Source organism: Pocillopora damicornis, chromosome 1 (assembly GCF_964200805.1).
Source record: "Pocillopora damicornis chromosome 1, jaPocDami1.2, whole genome shotgun sequence".
Classification (NCBI taxonomy): domain Eukaryota; kingdom Metazoa; phylum Cnidaria; class Anthozoa; order Scleractinia; family Pocilloporidae; genus Pocillopora; species Pocillopora damicornis.
This window is the reverse complement of record NC_142670.1, coordinates 21,002,482-21,012,481: the sequence shown is the minus strand read 5'-3', so window position 1 is coordinate 21,012,481 and position 10,000 is coordinate 21,002,482. Positions and strand designations below refer to the sequence as shown.

Here is a 10,000-nt window from a genome sequence, read left to right as displayed (position 1 = left end):
CTCATGATGCTTACATTTTTTGTTGATAAGAAATCAAACATCCTTTGGGGACATTTCCAAACTTCTTTGGGACAAATGAAACAGATCTCAGGTCCTGCTCAGAAGGAACAAGGGTTGCAAACAGAGGCTTTGGCTGTAGGCTGTTGAAGTGCTCTTTAGTCATTGTTCCATACATTGGTGATGGGGAGTACAAGTTGCATTTGATGTATTTGTTAAAGGATGCGCTTAGCTGAGGTTTCTTCACAAGCACATTTTGAATTTGCTTTGGTTCAATTTTTCCCCCTGGGCACACTCGAGTGCTGCGTCATGCTGTTGCATGTCAAATCATCTGGCAGAGTTCGATGCCCCAATTGTTTGAGTATAGCCAGATAATAGAGAAGCTCTATAACATGATGGCAATACCCTCCTGATCCAGCCACACAAGAGCACATTCCAGACAAAGAACCGTCAGCCATGCTCGAAGAAACTTCCAAGGAATGAGGTGGCTTGTTCTTCTTCATGGAGCAAAAACATTTCGATGCAATTTTCACCGCGTTGTTGGCCCGTATCACTGTAACATAAAACATAAATGTAATATCCTGATAGAGAAAAATAACTAGGAAATACTCAATTTAATTACCTTTAATCTCGTGTAGATATCCAGGTTCTGCCATAAACTTATATGCTTTCGCTGTGGTGGTGCATCCGGACATCTTTTTTGCATATTGGCCGACATCATGGAAGGTCAGCGAGGGAAATATTGAAAGATCTTGGCTCTCCTCAGCTAAAAAAAAATATGAACACAAGTAACATTAGTCTAACGATTTGGGGAAAATGTTCAAATTGACATGATCACAAAATTAGGCGAGTAATATCTCTACAGTTATAGCGATGAATTAAACAACGCTTGTTGGTTTAAACACCATAGTTTTGAGGGGAATAAGCAGCCAAAATTCTGTTTTTTGATAGTAAACAGCTCCTAACCCTCAAAGTGTAGTGAATTACCATAGATTCCTTCTTTTTACTTGCATTAATCGTCCAAACGTTGTTATAAAAGTGCAACAAGAAGACAAGCTCTGTTTTACATACCTGACGGAGAAGCCATGTTTGTAACTCGTGGTCAACTTGACGCTGATATTTTTGCCACAATCCCAGCTGAAAACCAACCTGTCCGATTCAAAGATGTGCTCAAAGCTATATTTCTATGCTAAACTTACTGGATTTGGAGAGATGGAAAGATATTTAATGCTTGAATTCAGAATAATCGCTTTTCAACTATACACATGCGTGACGCTCAAGAGACTCGTACAATTTGTGTTTGCTGGAGAGCTTGCTCTCCAATTCAGCGTTGCTGACGCATATCTAGGCACATGACCTCTAGCTGCAAAAGGCCTATCGAGCAAGCAGGCACTCATCATGTGAGAAGTATCCTGGGTGTTAGCAGCTTGAAAGACCAGCACCATAACAAGATTGTCACAATTAAGCAAAGATGCAAATCTTGAAAAAAAAAATTTCTAAACCTTTAAGACTGAAACCAGATGAAAAGGCAAATGAGCTGATGAAAAACGCCGCAATGATAACAATTCATTTCTTGAATAGGCAATACGTTGTGAAGACCGAGATGAATGATGATGATAGAATCCAACCAAATTTGAGATGATTTCTTGGTTACATTCGGGTCCTGGATTTGGAGAGATATGAACATGCATTGTGAGATCCAGGACAAAAGGGTTTGAAGGAAGAAGTAAACAGGTAGTCCCATGCTTGGCCTGTTTTAACAATGGTTGGAACACAACAAGACCACTGAGCTCTTGTCATTTTATCACCACATGAGATCGAATCAGGCTAAATTCACGTCTAGAATTGCCAGGCTTCTGGTGATCCCAAATCTATAAGGGAGATCTTGTACAAATAAACCAGCCTGAAGTCTTATAAGTATAAGTAACAATTCATCCATGCATGAAAGCTTTCTTGAAGGCCCAGGTTTTTTTCTGTTATGCTTCACTTGGTATGGCTGGAACACAACAAGACCACTGAGCTCTTGTCATTTTATCACCACATGAGATCGAATCAGGCTAAATTCACGTCTAGAATTGCCAGGCTTCTGGTGATCCCAAATCTATAAGGGAGATCTTGTACAAATAAACCAGCCTGAAGTCTTATAAGTATAAGTAACAATTCATCCATGCATGAAAGCTTTCTTGAAGGCCCAGGTTTTTTTCTGTTATGCTTCACTTGGTACGGCTGACTCTCTCTTAACAATGTAACACGTTTCCAGCACTGCATGTTGGTCAACTTTGGTTCAATAAAATTGTAGAAGCTTATGAGTGCTCCATGGTTTGGGAATCCAGTAGAAAATAGACCTGCTGACTCATCATCTTTAATTTTGTCCATTGAAAACTGGCATGCTAATAAAATATCCTTCTCTTTGTCAACTTCAATTAGTTTTTCTCTTCCGGGCAGTGTTGTTTATAAGAAGGCGGAGCAATCCATGTGCGCGAGAGTTGAGCCAGCTGATGATTATATCATTAACAAATGTCTTATCTATAAGTGTTGCACTTGTATTCGTTATTCTTGTAGGCCTTGAAACTACATTCGATATAAGCTGATATAGTTTCCTCGTACTTTGTATCATTCCACAACCAGATGTCAAGGAACAACTTGGAAAGGGGGCAGGAATCAGGCAGGTTTCCAAAGCGGTTGGCAATATGTGGAAGAAATTGCCGACAGACAGACGAAAGGTTATTTAAAAACTTCTAACATTGCGAATGTTTGTGTATTAACCCTGCCCCATTTCAGTGGACTGCTATGTGGTTTACTTGGCTAACTTTTTAAAGACGGAGAGTGTAAATGTTCTCGTCAAACTTTCCAATTAAAAGTATTTGAATCAAGCTGGGACCTCAAGCTGAATGTCAATTTTGTAATATAATGTTCAGACTTGTTATTTTTCCAGACAGAACTCTTAAATATACCTAGGGGATAGCAAGGCCCATTATAATGTACCAATTAATTTAACCAAAATTTTAATTAGAAATAACCTACATGTGGCGGATCCAGGTTTTGAGGAAAGGGGGGGGGGCAAGGGGGTATTATCCTCAAAAAATTATGATAGAGGGTGAAAAAAACTGTCTTTGCAATCTAGCTTATATAAAAAATAGGGGGGATCAAAAATACACAATTGTTCCCTAATATATTCCCCTCTTTTAAAATATCATGCTATGATCTTCATAGGACTGGAAAGATAAAGCACTGAGCTTGAGGGAAGACCTTGATATGGGAATAGCAGAGATAAAAAATGTCCAACCTGCAGCACCCAGTTCACAAGGGAGAAGGACTTCAAATACCACCAGAAAGGTTGTCATGAGTGCATTTGCGAGGAATGCAATGAATCATTTGACCATAAGCAAAAGCTAAAGAGGCATAAAGACCAGAAACATAAAGACAGCTACAAGTGTGATCATTGTCAAAAGACTTTTGCAGAGAAAAATCTTATAAGACACCAAAAGTCACATGTTTAATTAACCTATCCTGCATTTAGTGATTTTAACTGGAGATGATTTGAAAGGACTATTGGATCAATCTTTAATACATAATTGTTTTTGTTTTAAATTATTATTGTCGATTTTTGAAATTAATTGTGGTCATTGCAGCACATGTACATCATGTTACTGTTCAAACCAAATTTTAAATCATTACAATGTTGTGTTAGACTTTAACAGGAAAGAATGAATTAAAACTTATTTACAATTTCAAACCTTCAGTCTTTTCAAAGTTTTACGTTTGTACAGCTTAATCTTCAGAAGATAGACCACCCCCCCACTTTTTGGGTGAAATAGCTGGAGGCCCAGGCCTTAATTTACCTGAGTATTAGTCAGCACCCCATGTGAATCAATGGCTGAACTTTCCTTATAATTTTCCTAAATCAGGATATCAGCAAACAAACCTTCATACCCATAAGGTTTCACTTGAACAAAAATATAATTAAATTATAAGTGTTTGAAATTGGCTAGAGTACTATACGGTTGTATGGCATCGTACCAATTACCTGAACCCATGGAAGAATCCATAAGTTCTGGCCCATGTACATCATATTGCTGTTCAAACCAAATTTTAAATCATTACAAATGTTGTGTTAGACTTTAACAGGAAAGAATGAATTAAAACTTATTTACAATGTCAAAACCTCAATCTTTAATAACCTTGTTGTTCAGGGGCAGATCCAAGGAGAGAGGTTTTTAATCTAGGCAATTTTCCTTAAGTGAATTTCCCTCTATGTTAAACATTATGTGAACATTCCATTGTTTATTCACTAAGATTTCTCTGTTTTCCTATTTTTTCCTTTGCATGTGCTTTGTCTTGGATTTCATAGTATAGGACCCAGACTTCTTACTACTTTTAGTGTTTGTTTGTACTGCTGTAGCCAAGTCATTGGTACGCTTCCTCTTGGAAGTTGGTTCTTGTAGTTGTACTGGTCGCCCTTTTGATACGACCTGACGGCTTCCACTACTGCACTTTCGTTTTCTGTTGGGCCGGACTCGGATCTTTTTTCCATTTCCTGTTTTTTTCACCTCACTGGACCCAAAAGAAAAAAGAGCACTTGCCAAATTAGAATGCATAGATCTATCAGCAGTTAAGGATGTTACCGTTTTGCGAACCTGATTACACCTCTAGCCAAATTAAGGTCTCTTGAGCTTTGGAGCTTTTGAATTATTTGTTCACAAGAGTTTCTCAACAATTGTTCAGCATTTGCAATGGAATCATGCTCATCATCATCATTGCTCTGTATTGGTTCAGTGGAATGTTCATCCTCATCATCATTGCTCTGTATTGGTTCAGCAGTTAAGCAGTTTGGTCCTTGTTGTGCTGTTTCCATACAAGTGGATGCCTCTGTTACAAAACCATTAGAACTATCAGTTTGTGATGTTTGTCCAGCATCACTAGAGCGTAATGGCTTATAACAAGCAACAGGAAGTGTCTTTCCTATTGCTAGCCAGGCCAATTTCTGCCTCTCATGTGGATTACTGACTGGAATGAAGTTTATGCAGTCTGCTAGATTTGCCACCCACAAGACATACTGGTGTTTGCATGGGCTCCCGTCTTTAGCAACCATGCAGGTACATATCCCAAGAGTCATGTCCACTGTATAACTGACAAAGAACCAATGAGACAATTCATAGATATCTCAATACAACTGGAATTTTTGTTTTTTCAATCTGTAATAGATACATTCTAGACCTTCAACTGGTTGATCCACTAAGATATTAATGGAAATATTCCTAACAGCAGAGTAAGGAGTTGCTCTTACTCTGCTATAAAAAACTCAATACCCTGCCAAGAAGGGAAATTACTAAAGGTACCCCACCCCCTGGACAATATATTACTCATGTTTTGGTCTTCCTTATGCTAAATCAACATCCTTGGAATGCAGCATATGGATGAACTGCAGGAATTACATGTATTTCATATGTTATGCATGTTATGTCCCCATGTTTTATGTATTTTTGCTCCAATGGGGAGGAGCCTAGAAACACTGCCCCCTCCCCCCTGCACTGCTTCCTCTATCAAGATAATTTGAATCAGACAATGGGGGAAAGATAGGAAAATGATGCCCACCCACACATGCCCTCTTGTACCATCAGAGCGTTATGCTATTGTGACAGCTAAGAAAAAACATTACTGACCTGTGACTGCTATCTGAAGAGCTTCCAACTTTGAATACATTATTGCCAAAGTTCTCTACTGTTGAGAGGTGGGCATCGAGATCTTTTTTATCGGGGACTTTAAACCCTGTGCTTCTGTCTTTCCCTTTGCCAAAGAAGTGATGTCTGTACACACCATTAAAACTCCCATCAGCAATACTGTAATAGCAGCAATAATAACAATAATAATAATAATAATAATAATAATAACTGTAATAACAGCAATACAATAATTGTGAAGGGAACACCTATTCCTTGGATGAATAGCAAAATTAGCGAATCAATGAGAGATCGAGACTGGTATCATCGTAAAGCACGTAAATCGAACTCAGAAAAGCACTGGAACACTTACAGGAAACTGAGGAACAAAGTAAACCGCTTAGTAAAATCTGCTAAGTCGAAATATTACTGCGAAATGATCGAGGAAGCCAGAGGAGATCACGGAAAAATATGGAAAGCTGTAAACGAAGCTTGCAATCGTAATTCATCCTCAGAAAAGGTTCAGTGCATCATTTCCGATGGCATTCAGCACACCACTTCCAAATCCATTGCTGTTGCTTTGAATAGCTTCTTTGCATCCATAGGCAAGCGCCTAGCTGACAAAATAACGACTACCTGGTCGAATTGCAACTTGGTTTTAGAACAACCGTTGTCTCAGTTCCAGTTAACTGAACTAGAGGAATCGTTTGTGCTTCAGCAGCTTACCTCTTTGAAGACAAATAAAGCAATTGGTTTGGACAAAATTAGTGCTAGACTACTCAAGAGCTCTGCTAATACAATCACTCCCTCCATCACTAAGCTGTTGAATCGATCGATTCTTACTGGTAAATTTCCTAAATTATGGAAATGCTCAAAAATTACAGCCATGTTTAAATCAGGCGACCGGTCAAATGCATCGAACTATCGACCTATCTCTATTTTACCGACACTCAGTAAAATTCTCGAGAAAGCCGTGCATTCCCAGCTGTACCAGCACTTGGTTATTAACAACCTTCTCACAAGGAAACAGTTTGGATTCAGGAAGGGGCTCTCTACTGAATCTGCTTTGACATCATTTGCTGATGAAGTCTTATTGAACATGGAACAAGGTAAACTGTGTGGGGCCGTGTTTTTGGATTTAACCAAGGCTTTCGACACTGTGGACCATCGGATTTTGTTACGCAAGCTCTCCAAATTTGGTTTATGTGAGAACTCGCTTCAGTGGTTCCGCTCTTACATTACTGACAGGAAACAGCGTACATGTTGTGGGAATGAGTTGTCTGATGAATTGCCAGTTACCCATGGGGTCCCTCAGGGAAGTATTCTGGGTCCTCTGCTATTTGTCATCTACATTAACGATTTGCCAAGCGTTCTAGATGCCTGTCAAGCATCACTTTATGCAGATGACACGGTGATCTACTGCTATGGGTCTTCCTCTCAGGAGCTGACTGAAAAGCTCAACCAAGACCTCCTGGCTGTGGCGAAATGGCTGAATGAACATAAGTTAACACTGAATCTGGACAAAACCAAATGCATGCTTATAGGCAGTAACAAGAAGTTACAGAGGAAAATAGCTCTAACTGTTTCAATCTTTGATCATTGTATAAACAATGTTACATGTTTTAAATATCTTGGAATCTTAATATCGTCTGATTTTTCGTGGACAAATCATGTCGAATACATGGCAGGGAAAGTTAATCAAAGGCTTGGCCTACTTAGACGCATTAAGCATTTGTTACCGTTTAAGGCGCGCATCCTTTTTTATAAAAGCCTTGTTATGCCCTTATTCGAGTATGCTGATTTAGTTTGGGGAGACAAACATAATGTAACTTTAATGTCTAGTTTGCAAGTGCTTCAAAATAAGGCAGCTAAAATAATATTAGATCGACCACTGTATTCCTTTGCGTCTGATGCGTTAACTACACTGAAGTGGTTAACACTAGAAAAAAGGCGCTTCCAGCGCCGATGCGTACATGTATATAAATGTCTTAATGGTCTCACGCATCACGAACTAACATTAGTCACTCAGCAAGAACAGCATAGTTACAACACAAGAAATAAAGCAAACCTCAAAATTCCATCCGTTAAAAGAAACTGGGGCAAACAAAGAACTGGCTATCATGCTGTAAGTGATTTTAACTCGCTGGACAAAACTATACGAGCCTCTGATAATGTAAATATTTTGAAGCGTCAGATTTTTAATTCATTGATTTAAGTTTTGTATTACACATAAGATACATTAGTTTTTAGTAGCATCTTTTAGCATTTTTATTCATTGTAAATTTTTAATTTTTAATTTTCGAGGTCCTTTTTGTAAACCACTTTTTAGTGAAAAAGTTTCCTCATTAAAGATTGTCATTATTATTATTATTATACTAAGGAGCTTTTTCTTGTAGTGATCTTCCAGATCAATAGTCAGCTTGTCTAGAAGCCCAACAACATTGTACTCTTTAGTGCGCTGCAGAATTACATCCTTAAGAACCAAAAACTGAGCCTTGGCAAAATTGTTGGTGTGGTTACCTCTAACAGGCAGTTCAGTTCTAAAGCATAGAGCAAAAGATTCTTTGTCATTGTATAGATTTTGCAAATAGCTGACTAGATTTGGGTATTTCTTACAACGGCTATCATTCAAAAGTTCACTGAAACAGTTCTCAAAATCTTGTTTTGTCTCGGCATATAAGGAACTCTTGAAGAGGGTGACAAAATAGGGTCTATCCGCTTGGCTGATACTGTTCTTGCTCTCGTGAAGCCATCTCCAAAGTTGTTGGAGCATGTGGAAGATGCAAAGAAGTAAAACAGATGTTGGCCAAACAGACTTCAGAGCATTTCTTTCCTCTTTACAGTTGTCTGTAAGGATGACTTGGGGGCCTTGTTCCCGACCACGATCATTGAATGCATACTCTGGTAAACAGGACCGAAGCATTTCAAAGCCCTGTTTAAGTGTACGCTCCTGCTCATCACTGGTGATCAAGATGCCAAGTGGAAGTGCTCCAGATACATTGTTTGTGCACATTAAAAACACTTTAAGATTGTGCTCTTCTCTATTAGAAGTAGCATCAACAAAAACCATCTCACCAGACTGCTGCACTTCCTTGTGTACATGGTTCATGAGAGGCGTTACAATAGCAATTATAAGAGGCGTATTATCACCTTCATATATCTGGTAACAAGTAGTAGCTTCATGGTTGTCTTTCTTGTATTGTTCAAGCCTTTCGGCACGTCTTTCAAACATCATAACGCCCTGTCCACCATACCTATCCTTACCAAATTGCGTGTAGAGGTAACTAAAGTCCCTTTTTTTTAGACATAACTGCCCGATTGGCCTTTTTCCTGTGAAATTCCAATTCATCCTGACATGATTCTTTGAGTTCTTTCAAGTACCGTTGCCTTGCGGTTGCTGGTGTATGCCCACTTTCAAACAGCTTCAAAACCCTTTCTGTGCACTCAGGAGAAAGGTCACAGAAAGTAGAGGTCTCCAGAGTTTCAAGTGAATTGTTGTGGTCCCACTCTATGTCCACAGAACAACATCCCTCGCTGTCTATTTTGACTATCATCTGAAAGGGGCAGTTGGTGTTCTTTATTCTGGCAGATGGATTCAAGTACAATTTCTGCTGTGGATCTTTACTTGGACTCCAGTTGCGAGTGTTGTGTTGGCATCTATAGTAGTTTTGCAACACATAGCTGCTTATTGGTGCCATATCCATTGCTCCAGGTTTTCTTTCATTATATCTTCGGTCAAAAAGTGCACTTTGAACTTTTCTCCATTTCTTGAAATTGCCTTCAGGTAGTAAAATGAATCATATGGAAGTGAAGCCAGAAAACTCTCCTTTGTAATTTGGGTCGATTCAAAAGATTTTCTTTTCGATTCGACTTCTTTTATAGCTGAAGATATTAGATCTTTGAGAAAATTGTTGGGTTTGTCCGCCATTTTGATTTGATAAAAATCGCGATGGTTTGTGGGACAGCTAGTCACACATTGCTCTGATTGTCACGCATGTTGTCGGAGAGAGTTGGAAATATCGGTTCCTTCTTGGCATCAACCTTTACGATGGCATTGACCGTCATGTGAAATGGCATCAACCGTTTTCAACGTTGTTATAAAAGTGCAACAAGAAGACAAGCTCTGTTTTACATACCTGAGGGAGAAGCCATGTTTGTAACTTGTGGTCAACTTGACGCTGATATTTTTGCCGCGATCCCAGCTGAAAAGCAACCTTTCCGATTCAAAGATGTGCTCAAAGCTATATTTCTATGCTAAACTTACTGGATTTGGAGAGATGGAAAGATATTTAACGCTTGAATTCAGAATAATCGCCTTTCAACTATACACACGCGTGATGCTC

At 38.9% G+C, this 10,000-nt stretch overlaps 2 pseudogenes; both read right to left on the bottom strand.

Moving 5' to 3' along the window:
- LOC149052722 (uncharacterized) overlaps nt 1-1,084 on the bottom strand; it is a 1,569-nt pseudogene extending 485 nt beyond the window's left edge.
- A 7,857-nt stretch (nt 1,085-8,941) lies between these two features.
- LOC149052719 (uncharacterized) overlaps nt 8,942-10,000 on the bottom strand; it is an 8,004-nt pseudogene continuing 6,945 nt past the window's right edge.